Raw genomic sequence first — 19,764 nt, forward strand, 5'->3', positions numbered from 1 at the left:
TTTGCACCATGTTGAGTTTATGCAGAGAAATACCTGAGATGGCTGTTATAGAAAAAATATCATAAGTTCACAATAAAAAAAAAACAATAGTGTGAATTAGAGTTTCAGTTCCAGAAAGATTTTTAAAGTTTTGTATGATAATGGATTCTTATATGTGTGTTTATAATGGTGATATGGTAATTTGTACTGCTTTTCATAGCCTTATGAGACCCAGGTTTTATTTCTAATCCAGTCACTGTATAAAGTATTCCTGCTGTCCTTCTGGTACTCCAATTTCCTCCCAGACCCGAAAGACCTGCACATTAGGGTAACTGTCATTGGTGAAGTCGCCAGTTGTAAACTTGAATGCTGCTTCTTCTCTTGCTCCATTTTCCCAAAGGTTCAATCAGAGAATGTGTGGATAAGTCGAAAATGAGCATCAAAATATAGCTCCTGCATGATGTAAGGGGAAGTTCATTAAACTCATTTCATTGTATTTTTTAAGCTAAAAGGTTTCACAGTGTTTCTCACCTTAGCTCATCTTTATTAACACGGAGATACTAAACCCTGGAATTCATTAAGGTGCAGATTTTTTTTTTTAACAGTGAAAGAGTAAAGATAGATCTCCAGCAGAATCAGTACTGAGAGCTGAGTAAAACTGAAAGCCATCAACTCAGATATGACACGAAATACTAAATTTACAGTTAATCTAGCCAAATTGAAATAAGTATATGAGACAGCAACAAAGAAGGGGTCTAAATTCAATTAGCGTGGAATTTCAAAAGAACAAGGGTGACAGATCAGAAGTTATTAACAGAAATAAAGTGACCTTGACTGAAACACACTATTTAAATTCACTAGCAGAAATAACTATACATGCATTCAGATGACAGAAGAGAATTTCCTGCGGTGGGTTGGCACCCTGCCCGGGTTTGGTTCCTGCCTTGTGCCCTGTGTTGGCTGGGATTGGCTCCAGCAGACCCCCGTGACCCTGTGTTCGGATTCAGCGGGTTGGAGGATGGGTGGATGGATGGATGAAGAGAATTTCATACTTCACAGTTTTAACCACTGCTGAAAAATGCTGTGGCAGCAAAACAATGCAAGAGCCAAATTTACAGTTTGCTAACTGACCACTCAGAATGGGAGCCATGGCTTGCCCTAAATTAGTCTGGAATGGTTTATTCTGATCATTAGAATACTCCTTCCATACCCTAAAGATATCCTTGTTAAGCTGATTTGCAGATCTAAATTGGCCTAGTGTTAAGAGAATGTGGATATGTTCATGAGTGCGCCCAGTGCTGGAGAAGTGCTGCCATGATAGGCTGTGGCTCCCCAGGATGCAGTAACTGGAAGGGCGGATAGATCATAATAGCTGACAACAGCACTCTTCAAATGTTTAAATAAGAAACATGAAGAAAAATTAATCAGCTGTATATTATCCACCTTATTTGTATAAGTACTTAGGACATCACTGTTGTTTTAAATAAAAAAAGCAATGTGGTAAAAATAAGTAAATTAGCAGTTGTATTTTTTCATCTTCACACCTTTTCAGGTTAGTGTCTGATATTTTAATGTATTATAACATAAGTTTAAGAAATGTGAAAATTTCAGGGAACTTTTTAAAATATTTAATACATGTTATCAAAGAGCTATGCTTACATAATGGCTAAAATGGTCTCATTTCACTGTGTTTTAAAAGTAATTTTTCGTGAAGGTTTTGGAGCGTGAAGTAGCTCATATATGAAGTGACATTCTACAACCAGTCTCCATGTCAAATTGTATGACCTGGAAATATAAATATATTACATTTATGCACTGGTAAGGGAAAACAGATTACAGCAGAAATTCTGAGATTTGCCATTTTCTCTGGAAGTAATGATAGTCCAACTTTGCTTCAGCAAAACCTTCTCCAACTGCAGTACAGATCCTTTGAGCTTTATGCGTGCATCTGATGCTTTGACCAAAAAAGATTTCCACTATGACACAGGCAATTGTACATTTCTAGAATTAAATCATAATAGATTTATATGGTCATTATTTTCATGTGTGTGGAGTACACTGAAATTCTTACTTGCATATGTTAATCAACGTGCAACAAATGACGTGCCATGTCTAGTGAATAAAACTATTGTGCCTTGAAAGTTCTGTTTTTCTTACCTGAAAAATCTCAGGACACCCTTTACAACACTATCGACCATTTGGAAATGTATTAAGTTTCATTCAAAAGCTGATAATTCAAATTCACCTTACTCTCAGAGTCATACAAGATGGCACCAGTTTTCCAAATTTTGTGTCTTTTGCAGTCATGCTAGTGTTTCCTCTGGGATCTATATGATGCTATTAGTCAAATATAATTCTAATGTATTAAAACATCATATTTGAAGAAAACAATTGACAATTAGAAGTCTAAGAATGTTTTCCCTCATGCAGATGTCAACATCGCATTATTCCAGACATGCTATACAATGATACATTTTTGTAAATCACTTGTTTGCACATTACTTTTAGGACCATCATGTAGCGGTGCTACTGGGGATTGAAACTTCAGCTCCCAGCAGTCCTTGCAGTGGCTCTTATTGTTTTTCTACTTAGGGTGCAGGGGCTGTTGGGTACAAGTAGGCCAGTGCAACATTTAAAAGGGGGACAGTGATACCAAAAAAGTGAACTATTTTGTGTTTCATGTCTGATGTTCCTGACTGTCTACCTTCCATTTTGACACCTGTGGATTCTTGTTTTGTCCTGGATCGTCTCTTGTTTTGGGCTATGGTCTGTCTGGTGTCTTCCTGCATAAGAGCACTGTCCGAGGATTTGTTGCCATCCTGTGAAGAAAGGAGCGCTCCCGATCCCATTCATCTACCTTCATTTCATCAGGAAATACCGGCAGAACTACCTTTACATTCCCATTCAACATGCTGATTTCTGGACAATCTACCTCCATCATTGCATTTCATCCATTGCAGTTTTCCATGGACTTTTTAGTGAGTGTTTATTGTTCTGGTTTGTTTTCGTGTTTATTGTACATCGCTGTAAGGGGAACTGGGGTGGGATCATTGTTTCCATTTATTATTGTTTAATACATTCTTTATTTGTTGTTTTATTACCAATGGCTTTTTTTGTCTCTGCTTGTGAGTATGTGAGGATCGGGCCAAGGCTGGGTGCGTCCCTGGAATCTCCACCAAAAAAGTAAATAAATCACTGTCTCTTCAACGGTCTGAATCTTAGTGGCACCGGACCACTACAATTGTTTTCATTATTTTTGATTGAGTAGCCTGTGAAGCGAACAGCCCTCTTTATCTCGAAAATGCACATCCTTTATAAAATATTTCAGGAAAGATTTTTGTCACAATGCTCTTGTCCTTGAATCTAAGTAAGGTGAAGTATAGCTGAAAGCAGCTGATTCTTTCCATCTTTTAAATGTTTATTTAGCTACAGTACTTCTCCATGTAAACACATACTGATCAACCACACAAACCATTCACAGTATCATCATAGAATTCTGTTTTATAGAAGTCTGCTACCCACATAGATTTAGGTTTCAATTATTGTTTTAACATTCTCAAAATTGGCCCAGTTTGCCTGCCATGTAAATGAGAAATGTGGCAATGACTACAACAGATCACTAAAGGACTTGGTAAAAAAGCAGGCTTGCTAGAGGGCAGGGGAAAACTAAATCATACGAAAGTAATGGAGAGAAGTTCAAAGGAAAACAAGATGATGCTTCTCATTCATAGTTTGGCTCCACAGATTCCTACTGTACTTGTTATTTTCCAGAATGCAGTGATTGAGAGAGCACAGGAGTACAGATAAAACATTTGAAACTATGTTATGGAGTGCCATTCATTAACTGCAGTATGAAACAAGTGGGAAGCCAAATAGAGCAGGATAAACAGAATGGATTAAGCAGGTCACCAAAAGGCCGTATACATTCTAAGACATCTACAACTTGAAGAAAATGGATGCCAGGATGTCTGTGTCACCACGTCATTGGGACAAGAGCTGAAGTGTCTGCTCTAGTGTTCATTAAGTTTCCAGCAAAGAATATGAAATGTTATAATGGAATAAGGACTGAGAGGAAAGAAACTGAATTTGATTGTGTGCATTTTTACTGATTTGCATATTAAATATGACATTTTTTAAGAGTTTCATGTTTTATCTCATTGTTTGTTTATTGGATGGTGAGGATAAGTTTAACAGGTGTACAAGGACTCAGAGATGGCGAGTTGTGGGTGGGATCCTGGAATTAAACAGTCATCCAAATAAGTCATTGGTGGTCATAATGTGGGACCGGTCTGCCTGGATTGATCAGGTCCATTGCAATCCAAGAGTTAGAATCAATTTTATCTAATTAATTTCCCCTGCATAACAGAAATATGGTCAAATGTGCCTACATTACTGCTGTAATGCAGACAACAAATTTTGCATATCTGTAAATATATTTTAGGGATCTCCCAGCACTTTTGCTATTTGCAATGTAAAGCATGTGTCTTTGTGCACATCTGTGGCTTATATAACTTATGAATGGATACACTGATCTTAATCAAATTTGCCACTCATTACAGACTGAAAAAAATCGGCCTCTTACCACCCTACTGGTTAAGAAACCAAAAATCAATTAACATGGATTTCCTTATTGCTGAAAAGAGTTTTTTTTTAATGGAGGTAACCCTAAAAATCTCTCAAAGGAAAGAAAGTTTAAACATGTACATATACCTACTGTATCATTCAAAGCATAGTTCACATTTTCAAACTGTTTTTAAGCTGTTTTCACTTTGTGTTACACATAGCTAAAGACTTTGTAACTATGGGCTATGACTGTTTGAAATAGGATTAAGTATATCTACAGTATATGGAATATGTTTTGCAGTCTCACCTTGTTTTTAAAAATGGAAGAAGACTGAATAAATCCCAGCTTAGAAGACCTGATATAACAAGTGTACCTATCAGACATTTGGACCATACTGTAAATACTTTTATTAGTCCTTATTATATCTTAGTAATTTTAAGAGTAGCATTACAAAGAGTGAATTACAAATCAGTAAGACATATACATTAGACCTACAGAGCATCATGTTATTCAAATCAGATCAGACCTCCCTCCCATAACAATCACGACAGCAGAGAAAGAAAAAGATTGTGATGGATTGCCGGCTTCATATTCCGGCCCTCACCCCTAGGCCGCCAGGAGGAGCTCTCCCGACAGCATGGACGTGCCCCGAATTCCAGCAGGGCCTCATGGACTATGTAGTTTTTATGCACAGCCCTGCTGGATACCTTGGGGACCACTGGGAGTCGCTGTCGGGAGGCCCGGGGTCTCATATATGCCCTATAACCCAGAAGTGCGTCATAATCCCGGGACAGGAAGAAACGATGTGCTTCCGGGGTGAAGATAAGGACTGTTTACCCTGACCCGGAAGGAATAAGGAATTGTGGACTGTTGGGCAGGAACACCTCCGGGTCAGGGTGTATAAAAGGACTCTGGAAAAGCCCAGACACTGAGCTGAGCTGGGAGGTAGGGTGGCGAAGTGTCTGGGAGTGGAGGATTGGTATTGAGTATTGGTTTTGTGATTATATGAGTAGTGTGAAGTGGAGGGTGCTTTGTGCACTGTATTATCAAAAAATAAAAGAGTCTTGGACTTTTACCTCGTGTTTGGAGTGGTACCTGAGGGTTCAAGAGGTGGACACATGCCTCTACTGCTACAAGATGTAATATAAAAATAATTTTCAAAGATACCTGAAATATCCCTCTTTCTTACACTCAGTTGAGTGCCCACTGAGCTTCCTCGAATAATAGTCACACTAATACACCCATTTTTTGCTGGTTTTCTTATTGAGAAATGTGGACCATCAGCCAACAAGACTAATAAGAACGTGAAGAGAGCTACAAGGCCCCCAGGTAAGACTGTCCTGAGTTGGTTTCCCTCAATAATGAATGTAGTGGGTAACAGTGTGCACATACATATCATTTAAGAACGCTGTAATTGATAGGCAGGTTTGAAACTGCTGGTACCTAACATCTCAAACAGTAAACTCCTTGTGCAATACATATATGGAGTAAATTATCTTCTTCTTTCGGCTGCTCCCGTTAGGGGTTGCCACAGCAGATCATCTTCTTCCATATCTTTCTGTCCTCTGCATCTTGTTCTGTCCCATCACCTGCATGTCCTCTATCACCACATCCATAAACCTTTGCTTAGGCCTTCCTCTTTTCCTCTTCCCTGGCAGCTCTATCCTTAGCATCCTTCTCCCAATATACCCAGCATCTCTCCTCTGTACATGTCCAAACCAACGCAATCTTGCCTCACTGACTTTGTCTCCCAACCATCCAACTTGAGCTGACCCTCTAATGTCCTCATTTCTAATCCTATCCATCCTCGTCACCCAGTGCAAATCTTAGCATCTTTAACTCTGCTACCTCCAGCTCTGTCTCCTGCTTCCTGGTCAGTGCCACCATTTCCAACCCATATAACATAGCTGGTCTCACTACCATCCTCTAGACCAGGGGTACTCAATCACGGTCCTGGAGGTCCGCAGTGGCTGCATGTTTTTGCTCCAACCCAATTGCTTAATAAGCACTTATTGCTCTAGAAACACTTCTGCTTCACTTTAGTTGTCTCGCTCGTTAAGATTTTGAACCCTTATTGCTTATTTTAGTCTTAAACAGCCGTAGTCTTGGTTTTTAATTGCTCCTTATTAGCAGTAACATGCAAATGACAAAAGAGACCAGCATTTCTCCATTTAGCTTGTTACCATTTACACCTCTGTATTTATCGTGCACTAATTGGTTTAATTAAATATTTGGAAGGAAATTGAAGAGAAAAAAGTGAAGGACTAAGAATCACTCATCCATTTTAGCGTTCAGATCATTCGGATGATATCCTTAGAAAGAGGAAGAAAATCCAGGATATGAGAATGACCTGACATAGCAGAGTAAAAGCACTAACGAGCCATGAAATTAAATTATTGGCAAGAATTGCATTCTAATTAAGCAACCGGGTTAGAACAAAAACCTGCAGCCACTGCGGACCTCCAGGACTGTGATTGAGTACCCCTGCTCTAGACCTTCCCATTCACTCTTGCTGATACCCGTCTGTCACAAATTACTCCTGACACTCTTCTCCACCCATTCCACCCAGCCTACACTCTCTTTTTCACCACTCTTCCACAATCCCCATTACTCTGTACTGTTGATCCCAAGTATTTAAACTCATCCACCTTCACCAACTCTACTCCCTGCTTCCTCACCATTTAACTGACCTCCCTCTCATTTACGCACACGTATTCTGTCTTGTTCCTACTGACCTTCATTCCTCTCCTCTCTAGAGCATATCTCCACCTCTCCAGGGTCTCCTCAACCTGCTCCCTACTATCGCTACAGATCACAATGTCATCAGCAAACATCATAGTCCACAGGGACTCCTGTCTAATCTCGTCTGTCAACCTGTCCATCACCATTGCAAATAAGAAAGGACTCAGAGCCAATCCCTGATGTAATCCCACCTCCACATTGAATGCATCCGTCGCTCCTACCGCAGACCTGACAACAGTCACACTTTCCTCGTACATATCCTGTACAACTCTTACGTACTTCTCTGCCACTCCCGACTTCCTCATATAATACAACTACTCCTCTCGAGGCACCCTGTCATATGCTTTCTCCAGTCCACAAAGACGCAATGCAACTCCTTCTGGCTTTCTCTATACTTCTCCATTATTACCCTCAGAGCAAACATTGCATCTGTGGTGCTCTTTCTTGGCATGAAACCATACTGCTACTCACTAATCATCACCTCACTTCTTAACCTAGCTTCCACTACTCTTTCCCATAACTTCATGCTGTGGCTCATCTGATCAGTGAAGTTCAGATTCAAGGTTTAAAAAGAAGTTCAGAAACTATTGGGCATGTAAAATTTCAAAAGAAAGCATTGCTTTGGCCACTGAAGCAAGAGCAACCAGGAAAAGACAAACTATCATTACTGTTTTGTACTTGTGGTTCTGAGATGGGCATATACATAATCGAACAGATAGTATGAAAAAGTAGTCAATGTATGCACTTGTTTTGGACTTGAGCTGGTGTTTTGTTTTAGAATAATGCCTTCCTTGTCCACAGTGTCTTCTGAAATGGATTTCAATTCCTATGAAACCGTGAAATATTTAAAAAATTAGATGAATGAATATACACCTTAAAATGGCAGTTCATCATGGAAAGGTTTGCAGTTATCTTTTCTCTATAAAGACACCAAGTCATACGGCATAAATTGTGAATTACTGCAAACTTAATGGATATTAAACAAAAGAAAGAGTCACTTTCACCTTTTTGGAGTGCAGAAGTTAATTTCTGGAGGTCAAAACTCTGCAAGCAGCATTTGCTTCTTACCTTTTCTGTTGACCGAGTGTTACCCTCCACCACACAATTGTGCAGAATCATTTAATAAGGCTAATAAAATGTCAGGCTGTAGTACTGTACCATTTTTATCACTGCTCATGTAAACTGACTTTGTGGCTATTGAAACTGCCTAGGGAACAGCAAACTGGTGCATCCCTGGACCAAATGGTGTGCCTATTATGAAAGATTAAAGGAGATCTTGCTCTTTCCATTCAGTTTTCAGTAGAAATTGAATTTGTGGAGACCTAATTTAGGAATACAGTGGTTGATTCTGCTACCTCACAGAATTCTGGACCTGGTCACTGTCTTTGTGACGTTTACACATTACTCTCATGCCTCTTGGCACTCAGGTTTACCTCCTGTAAATATGCTTGTTTGGTTAAAGGTCAATACTGTACTACTGGAAACTTGTCCAGGCAGAGTGTCACCCTACCAAAAGTTGGCATCTTGTCTAATGTCAGTTACTGTCTTGTACCTGATGCTGACAGAATATTCTGCAGCCCCACGACCCCCCATATTGAAACACAGAGGATATATGAGGTAGGTTTTTGCTATAGTAATGAAACCTGCAATAGATGAGGCTAATGCCACTTCAAGAACCAAGAAGGACAACTTAGCTGTTACCTTACTGAACAAATCATATAATCATATACTTAACTAATCTGTTTTCTTTTGTAAACCTTACGTGTTATGTTTTAATAACATAATAGGCATTATTTCCTTACAGTTCTCTTTACTCTGTGAAGTATAGACAAATGTTGATGTACAAACTGCAAAACAGCCATTTAGTGAATTCTACATAATCTTGCCCTTGTTCTCATCTAAAAATTTTCTTTCTGTGTTTCATATTTGGATAATTAATATCACTATTTCTCATCATCAAAAATACCAGTTGTTGGTGTTGTTGAAGATACTGCCATAAATGTTTTTGCTAGGAGCTCCAAAAATGTGGGGTTTTTCTACTACTACTCCAATCCTCACTTCCAAAACTTGTGCGTAACAATTTTAAACTGTCCCAACATGAAAATGAAATTGTGACCATGCCTTAGAAGAGAGTTGTGTTCCATTGAGGGTTGACTTCTGCCTCATGCCTGATGCTGACAAGATGGGCTATAAGTCAAAGTGAACCACTCAAGGAAAAAGTTTTTTCAGTGAATGGATGAATGATAAAGAAGATACCTCAAATGAAACTAATTTTCAACATTCTACTTGATTACTAGAATGGAAACCAGATATAGTCATAACTACAGTGTTTTAATTTCTGAAATCATGTTTCTTTATATTGTCACATATGTGCGCATTGGAGGCAGTCTTAGGGCTTAGCTGGGACTAAAAGCCCAAGCTAAGAGACAGGGGTTGATAAATAGTACTAATGTCTTTTCTCCTTCTTCTACAGACCACTGGAAAAAAAAACAAATGAGACTCCACCCACTTCCTCATCAACTTCACGCCCTCTTACAGACCTCACTTCCTGTTGAAAACCCGCCTCTTCCTGCCCTCTTCCTATAAAACCTCAACCTTGCACTCCCCTCCTGAGTATTTTTTGGCTCAGTCCTTTATGTTTACTTATATCAGTGTTTCTCTACAGTATATGGGGTGGAGTGCCTAAATCTTTATCTGTGCTTTTTGTGTTTTCTTCACAATATCCATGTATGATATCCTTTAGATCACAGATGTTTTACCATGTTGATTCTTTGGAATATGCATATTATATGAAAGTATTTCAAAGAAACATGAATTTTGAAGAAAAAAAACACAAAAATAACATGAGACGTTGGTAAGTGCTGCTGCTTCATAGCATTTGGGACCAGAATTAAAGTCTAACAATAATGCCTGTTTTGCAATAATGCATGTCTTTTCTCTCTTTTCTTCGATAAATTCCATACTATTCTTTTAGTTAAACTGCCTTCTCTATATGTGAATGGTTTCAAAACTCTGATGAATTAGCCTCCAATTTTGGGGGCAAGACCCTGTTTGGCATATGTTGCTGCTGTCATTGCAAAAGTACAAAATAATGAATTCACGTATCTCTAATTTAATGTCTGAAATTCAGCATCGGCCTTAACAGTCTCATGAAGTTCTGAAATATGCATTCAATGTAAAGTGAAGAGATGCTATGTGATATTGTACTTTTCACATCTTCGTCTTTAATAAAAATACTCCTCTGAATAACTGTTTCACTCTAGCATGAAAAATTATTTTACTAAACAATAGTGTTTAGATTTCATTTGTTTATACATCCATGCTGAATATTTAATATTTATAAAGTTGAGATGCTTTGTTGAAGAGTCAGCAGACTGCATGATTTGAAAGGGCAATTTTAATGATATTTTGCATTTCTGACTGCCTTTGCAATAAGTGCACAGAGCTCAAGAAAATTAAATGTTGCCAGTCTATACAGAAATTCTAGGAAACATCACAAAGGAGCATCCATTCACTTATCTAATTGTTGAATCGGCTTAATCTAGTTCAGGATCACGTGAAAAGGAGCCTATTCTAGTGGCACTGGGTGTAAGACATGAACCCCCTGACAACCCATTTTATGGCTAGATGAAGGAATATTGAATACAATAAACAGTTTGAAGATCAGTCAAAACAGACTTGCAGATATCTGCACAATTTGAAATAAACTCAATTTAATTTACTTTACAATAATTTGTTGCTAGTTCCACTGGTGTAAAAACATGAAGCAACAATACAGAACAAAATACTGTGTATTAAACAAAACAATGACAAAAACAAAAAGCAATAAATCTCAAATAAATTAAAATAAATACATACCTTATCAACTATACATGCTGTATGTAATAAGCATCAGGCAGAATAAGAAACAGTTAGACAATGCAACTAACTGAGCTGTGGAATTGGTGGTGCTACTACTTACATGATGAAGTCTTGATCATGAATTTGACTACATGTGATTTAACCATTTAAAGATCCAGCAGTAAAAACTATTTTATACTCTTGAATGCTAAGATATTGTTTGCTAAGTAGTAAATGGATAGTTTTATTAGAATGTTATCCAAGTCAGTATCATGTAATGTGAAGAATATGCCTTTGAGCACATTCTTGAATGCTTCATTTATCAAAGACAAAAAATTCAAGTTTCCTGAGACAATTAAATTTTAACTAGTGAATTTGGCACAGATAGGATAGTCTAATATATATAAAATTGTAAGGGCTGTTTGTTCATCACACAAAAACTCACACATCCCTGGCCTTTGAAGCTTGATCCTGGTCTCAATTGACAGCTTATCCAGTGACATGCAGTGCAACCCAAGAACTGGGTGATTGGAGCACAGCAGGACTGAAATTCTACTTTTAGTCCCTTTCACAGCTGGCACAGATGGGGCAGCATGTCACTGCATGGATGGCCTGACAGGATATGTACAGCAGAGCGCCCTGCTGATATTCAACTTACCTGACAATACAGCTACGTGCACCACAGCGTGATATGCCACATAGCTGACGTGGCTAGTGCGGCTGAGAGATCATATCCCTGGTCTGACATGAACGCAACCCATGGATTAAGGGTGTGCCCCCGTGCACCACTAACAGGTGCAATGTGCGACATCACTGACACATCAACTACAGCTGAATGATCACGTCATAGGTCTGGCACGAAACCAACCTTGGCAACAGGACACCATTACAATCATTTCGGCTGAGTGACGGGGAGTGCTATGCTTCATGAGAGGTGCTTGCACCAACTGCTCCAATGTGTATTCATGTTACATACCTGACAGGAAAAGAAACATGCCGACACATACTAATGGTGACTTGCACAACACAGGCTGGCTGAGCCTCTTCATAGCTCATGTGCACAGACTGTAAAACCAGGGGGACCACTTGGCTCTAGACCTGGGCTATTTTTAGCCAATAATGATGTGCCAGTGATTCCAGAAAATGACTCAGCAGGAAAACTTAGAATTTGACTTTGTGAAACGAAGCAGTAAACTACAGAATCCCATTGCACTCACCATAGAAAAAATACTGGGGGGCATTTTCATGAAATTATAGTTATATTATATCATGAAATTATAGTTATGAGATAAGGATCTTGTTATTATGACTTAGTACCTAATAATTACAAGATCTTGTAATTATGACAATATCTCGAAAGATCTTGTAATTACATGAAGATCTCATAATTATAAGATTAGATAATTATGAGTTCTTATCTTGTCATTTTGAGATACTAAGTCATAATTACAAGATCCTTATCTCGTAATTACAAGATCTTGTCTTGTGATTATGAGATGCTAAGACATATTTACAACATCCTTATCTCTTAATTACGAGATACTAAGTCATAATTACGAGAAAATGCCTCCTCAGTATGTATGGTCCCATACTAAATGATGCTATTTCTCAACCAGTCAAATTTGCAGTAAGAAAATTATTTCATATATTATACAGTGCAGCCTAACATTATTTGTACACTGAAAAAATGGTCAAAAATGGAAGTGAAATTGAGGATATTGAAGAACAAACTTTAAAAACTGTCTAAAATGTTACAATTACTTATGTGTTATGTAAAGAAACAAGAAAAACATTTATTCAAAAGAAAATCTGGAGGTGTTTTCAAATTATATAATTTATTGTCTTCAAACAATTATTTGTACACTTGGCCATTGGAGTTTTCTCAAAGTCCTGCTCAGTATTTGGAATGCCCTCCTTTGGCAGCAATAACAGCATGCAGCCTCCTGGGAATGCTTTGAACAAGGGTGTTGCAAATGGCTGGGTCAAGGCTGTCCCATGTGCACTGGACCATGTCTTTCAAATTCTGTTTGTTGCTTGGTGGGTCTGCTGAGCACTTCCTTTTCATTTCATCCCAGAGGTGCTCAATAGGATTGAGATCCAGAGTTTGTGGGGGCCACTCAAGCACTTTCACCACTTTTTTGGCAAGGAAGGCTTTCCCACGTTTTGCAGTGTGCTTGGGGTCATTATCTTGCTGGAAAATATAGAGACGGTCAAGAGGTTTGGCAGCAGATAGGAATTCTTGATGCCTTCAATAACATGCAAATTGCCAACACTGGAAGCTGCCATGCAACCTTAGACCAACACACTCCCACCACCATGGTTGATATTTGGATTTAGGCACTGGGAGCTAGGGATGGGAATTGATAAGATTTTCACGATTCCGATTCCATTTTCGATTCTGTTTAACAATTCGATTCTTTATCGATTCTCCTATCGATTCTTATTTTTAAAAAAGGAGAACACACAGGTCGATTAACTTAGAACTTTGTTTTATATCTTATCTTTGAACAAGATAGAAATTTAGGAGTAGCATGACCTTACAAACCCAACAGTGAGATCTTAAGAGATCCACAGCCTACGGCTCCTCGATGGGGTGCCACGGGGTCCCCAGAAAAAAATGTGTAAATGTAAAATAATAATAAAATAAATATTCTTCTGTAGCAATAACAAAGTATAACATAAATTATTCTGTGGCAATTACACAAGAATGTCCAGTAACATTTACACTCTCCTTTTTAAAAGTATATATGAGCTGAGCACTCAAAAATAAAACTACATCAGCCAGCAACAAATACAATCAACTCAAGTCCAATGGAACTGTGCACAGTGCAATTCTGCAACCATCAACTATTTTGACAGCTACATCCATGTTGGCCGCATTATCAACAGTGGCAGCCACAACCTTGTCTTTGATACCATACTCCTCCAAGATCTCATCAGTCTCCTCTGCTACAGCTGTCCCTGTCTGTGCCTGGTACACTGGTTTGGTTTTGAGGACTTTTTCTTGAGCCTGGCCATTCCTGACATAATGCAGCGTTACTGTGAGGTAATGATCTTGACTAAAACTTGCCCATCCATCTGCAGTGACGGCTGCCTTCAACACATGTTTCAGCTCAGAAATGGAAACGGATGAAACATCTGGTAAGAGGAGAACACGCAAATTTGACATTCCCTGACTTAGCCCACAATTAAACACATTCACTTACTGAAAATCGGGGGCATCTACTGTGGCAAATGGGTGCAAGCATTTTACCACAAACTTAGTCACTTCTCGGTGACATTCGTCTATCCTAGCCTGTGTCATTTTACTTTTCCCCGCCTCTGTGAAAGGAGAAGCTACCGGTAGACTGCAGCGAGAACTGCCAGCATCTGAGACAGCCAGACTCTGTCTGTCTCTCTCGTCACGGTCATCTAAATGCAATGCACAGTAATAGCAGGTTTTGCAATAAGGCAAATCGCGCTAACATAATATGCAATGTTAGTTGATTAGTTACCTGCCGTATTAACGGGAGAGGACCTGCAAACGTTACCGCTGCTGCTGGGTTGAGATTCACTAGTCCGGAGCGGATCAAAAACAAAACATTCATTTAAGGTTATCGCGTGTTTTGTGTGCAAATGCTTTTGCATATTCGTAGTGTTTCCTCCCTTTGATGAAATATCTACTTTGCAAGTTGCCCTGTTGTCATCCTTTCTCGTAAAGTATAACCAAACTTTTGAGCATTTGTGCCGCTTAGGCGCCATGTTTCCTGCTGGGTAAATGACGCTACGCAACGCGGTGACGTCATTCGAGGCGACTGGAATCGATAGGGGAATCGTTTGCAAAAATGGCAAACAATTCCAAGGAATTGAAACAGTGGGAACGTTTTCGATTCCCATCCCTACTGGGAGCTATACTTCTCCTTCAAGTTGTGTCACACTCTCTGAAGACCATCTGATCCAGACAAGTTGAATTTGGATTCATCAGACCATAAAACTGATTTCCAGAAGCAAATAGGTTTGTCAACATGCTTTCTGGTAAATTTAATACGTTTGTTTCAGTTTATTTTTTTTATTTATAAACTAGTCATTTAGCCCGTTACAATAACGGGCGCTAGAACAGTAGTGCATAAACATTAGTAGGAACAGTCTATATTAAATGGCAAGGGACTTTGACCTCCTTCTTTTTGTTGTTCGTCTTTTTCTTTCTTTCAGCCTTTCTTTTGTTGATGTTTACTTGCTGAGCTGACCGTTCTTCTTGTATTGTGTGTCTTTAATTTTCTGTGACAGTAATACTGTCTTCTACGTCCGCTGGCTTGTACATCCGTAATATACCCTTCATTTTCTCTGGCGGTAATACAGGCGTGCGCGTCGGTAATATGCCTTTAATTTTCTCTGACAGTAATACTGGCTTGTATGTGGCTGTAATATGCGTCACTGTATTGTGTACGTTTAATTTCCTCTCGCGCTAATATTGGTTTGTATTTCCATAAAGCGCTTGTAACTTTCTCTGACAGTAATATCACACACTGCACCATGCCCCGCGCATACGCACTTCACCAGAAGACACACACAAATGGACACCTGGACGCACACAGGGATTTTATTAAAGAGGATGGCTTCTTACGAAGAACCATTCCATGCAGCCCACATTCGTTCAGCCTGTTCTTTATTGTTTGTGTGCAAACCTGAATCCCAGTAGCCTCCTTGACTTGCTTTACAATTTGTGGAGCAGGCAACTTTCAGTTTTTCTATGGCAAGCTCTTTGATGTACCTGTCTCTCCTTGAACTGGTCTTTCTTTTACTCCCTCCAGATTAATGATTTCACCAGATTTGTTGAATTTCTGAATAATGTAGTGCACGGTAGTGTGACTCATATAAAGTCTGTTGGCAATTTTTTGAACAGAAAGACTCCGATTGTGTAATTTTATGACCTTTTCCCTCAACGCATTGGGTATTTTGGCAGTTTTAGTTTAGAAACTCAACTAACCCTACAAATGCTTGTGTGGAGAATGACCACCAAGGCTACTTGTAGATGCTAAGGGCACCCAGTTACCACATTGGAACACCTGCTGTTGTGTGTTGTGTTAAATGATCTCAGTAGTCACTGGGAACTCGTCCCATAGTGACATATTGGTTCAACTCTATGAATGGCCAGATGTACAAATAATTGTATAGGCAAAAAATTCCATAATTTGAAACCACTTCCAGAGTATGTTTTGAGTAAAAGTTTTTCTTCTTTCTTTACATAATACACAAGTATGAGATCTGTAACATTTTAGAATTTTAGATTTTTTTTCTTCAATATCTTTAATTTCATTTCCATTTTTGACCATTTTTTCACAATGTACAAACAATTTTTGGCTGCACTGTATCTATAAACCCCGTCCTCCATGCTCCCTAGATATTCATCTCATTGGCAATGCCAACACTGGTACAACAATTCCTAGCAGGATGATTTGTTCAGTGCCCAGACAGTGTAAATAGGAGCATCAACAAAAGCGGGATGTCATCAAACAAAGTGGCTTTTGCATTTTTTTGCCATTCAATTACTTTGTAACAACAATTTCTTTGCCTCCCTGGATTACATTTAGTCATGTTTCATTTATGAAAGACACCTTTCCCTGGTTTATTTTAATATGGGCCATCTCCTGAGAAATGTATGGGTCCAAAAGTGGCTTATGCAGTATTGTCATATCCTTACGGCGCTGTTCCATTCTTTCTACAAAAAAGCCTTTGAAAGCTCCCAAATGACTGTTTTCAGTGAGTTTCAATATTGCAAAATTATACACAAAACATATGAAAGGAAAATCAGTTGTTTGTCTTATCACCACCTATTATGAGGTTCAATTAGACATAATCTATGAAGCAGGCCAGCATGACATACTTCATAAAACTTGCACTTTGTTTTACAGTAAACACCAGATGTGACATAAATCTAAAATAAACTGATTATACTACATATCTACTACATGTTTGCAAATTCACATACTTGAATTTTTAAAAAAGCCAACACTGTTGTCTATCTACATATCACCATTAAGTTCACAGTGCTAATCAACAACTGGCATTACATGCATTTTGGGGAAAGAAAAATACAAAGAAACCCAAAAAAACCCACAAATTAAAGCAATGTACCTATGTCTTGATGAAACATAGTGATGCAGGATGCTGAGATGTTCTTACTGTTGCACACTGCATTAACAGTAAGTGAGACATGGTGGGCCCTGTGTCATCCAAAGAGTTCTACTTTTGACTCGTCCTTCCAAAGAACATTATTCTAAAAGGCTTAGAAATCATCCATCTGTCTCTTTGTAAATGAAGACAAACACTGATGCCTTGGATAGCAGGTAATTCTGCCTTGAATTCCATTTTTACTTAGTCTCTTTCTTGTAGTAGAGTCCTGCGGTTTTTTGGATGTTCTTCTAAGATCCTATGTGACTTGAAGGAGTCGTAATGGGACACTTGGCCTAATGCTGGCAGGCCAGTCTTTTCTGGGACAGTTTCTCACTGTTCCAAATGTTCTCCAGTTGGAGAAAACAACTGTCACTATGGTGTAACTGCTTAAACAGAACTTTAGAGATGGACTTGTAACCATTCACGACCATAATTCGTTCCAAACCTCTGGTCGTAAACCGATTTGGTCGTGAACCGAAGCAATTTCCCCCATAGGACTGTATGTAAATACAATTAATCCGTTCCAGACCATACAAACTGTATGTAAATATATATTTTTAAAGATTTTTTAAGCACAAATATAGTTAATTACACCATAGAATGCACAGTGTAATAGTAAACTATGTAAAAACATTGAATAACACTGACACAAACACCCAGGCTCCCTGCTCAGCTGCATGCGCAGGCTCACTCGCTCTCTCTCTCTCTCTCTGCAGCACACGAGCCTCCCTCCCCCCTCTCCTCTCAGCTGCACGCGCAGGTTACTCTCTCATTCAGCAGCACGTGAGCCCCCCCTCCTCTCTCTGTAACATTGCAGCAGTCCACGCTATAGCTTTACAATCCGATCACTGTAAACACACTTTTTAAATGAGTTTTAAGCACAGGGGGGAAAAAAAGGAACATTTGAACAAATCCGAACTTTATTTAAAAGCCAACCAAGAAAGTAACATTACAGGAGTTCAAGCTAATAGCATTACAACCCGATCGCTGTAAACAGTTTTAAGCACAGAGAAAAAATGAACATTTGAAAAAAGAGAAAAGTAACATTGCAACACTTCTCATAATTAAGTCTCAATAATTCTCACCACTCTTCACTTGCTTAGAAGCCATGGTTAACTGCAAAAGCACATGAAATACAGTTGAGCACAAAGAGTTTACAGGTAAAGCACACATGTCTGACTGAGAACAATGAACAGGGAGAGGCTGAACACGTGCTTAAATACAGTAATCGGCACGTACGAACCGGAAGGGAAATGAAATAGAGCACAAAGACTTCACAGCGAAAGCACGCACGCACGGAGAACAATGCAACACGTGCGGAAATCATCGGTGTGCACAAACCAAAAGGGAAATTGGCTTATTTGTATACCGAGTGTGTGGTCGCGAACCGAGGCAAAAGTTTGACGAACTTTTTGGTCGTAAACCGAGTTGTACGTGTACCGAGACGTTCGTGAACCGAGGTTCCACTGTACTAATTGGCAAGTTTAAACAACTTTTTTCTTCCCTCCTGTCATCTGGAATTTCCTTTAATCAAGACACAGTGTTCTTCTAGAAACATCACTATCATGGAAAGGGTCAATATATGGTGGGGTTTGGATTCAACAGGGCTGGCTGTACTCAGGTGTGGCTGTGTTCAGTCTGCTGAGACTAATTAACTTAAGTTAGCTGTTTGAGAGAGTAACTAAGGGTACAATTAGCTTTTCATATGGGCAGTACACTTCATTACTTAAATATATTAAGTATCAATTTTGAAAAGGTATTATATGTTTACTCAGGTTTTCTTTATCTGATATTACATCGCATCTAAAGATCTGAAGCTGCTCATTGTGGTAAATATACAGTACAAAAAATAGAAGATATGCCAAAGGAAGCAAATACTTTTTCACAACACAGTAGATTTTAGCTTATATTGTAAACTGTATTGTATTGTAAAAACTGTTTAATATAAATCAAAAGATATTATGGTCCGAATAGCAAGGATAGGATAAGTGTCAATGTGCAGAATGTTTGATAAGTATCAACTTTGAAAAGTATGCTTCTCTTAACTATTTCCTCCATATAGACTAATCTGACTTCAAGGACAGAGGCAGTACTCCAGATCAGTTTGTTTCTTCAGTTTTCTGGCCTCACATATAGTCATGTCATTGATCGAAGAACTGCAGCACAGAAGACTCTAAACCTTCTTGTACAGAGCCTCAGTGTGGGTAGCCTATTCCCAGCTGTTGTCCAGATGCACCCCCATATACCTGTCTATTCATATCACCGCAACATCCTCTCCATTTATAGTGACAGAAAATGCAGTGGCCTTGCACCTCTTGAATTCACCATCACCTCCTTTGTCTTGTCAATGTTCTGTCCCCACCAAAAGTACTGCACTTTTCCTCCCACCTCTCTGATAGACCCCATTATTACACATGTATCACAAAATTTCTCTAGATGACGCAATGAAGTGTTCAACTCTAAATCTGAGATTTACAGGATGAACA

The 19,764-nt window shown here is 38.9% G+C and overlaps 1 protein-coding gene across 6 annotated transcripts in view; it reads right to left on the reverse strand.

Moving 5' to 3' along the window:
- The window catches only part of ppp3ca (protein phosphatase 3, catalytic subunit, alpha isozyme), a 443,488-nt gene that overhangs the window by 134,010 nt on the left and 289,714 nt on the right, over positions 1-19,764 (reverse strand). The gene's annotated exons all lie outside the window — the stretch shown is intronic.

The sequence above is a fragment of the Erpetoichthys calabaricus genome, chromosome 11, assembly GCF_900747795.2.
Source record: "Erpetoichthys calabaricus chromosome 11, fErpCal1.3, whole genome shotgun sequence".
Lineage (NCBI taxonomy): Eukaryota > Metazoa > Chordata > Cladistia > Polypteriformes > Polypteridae > Erpetoichthys > Erpetoichthys calabaricus.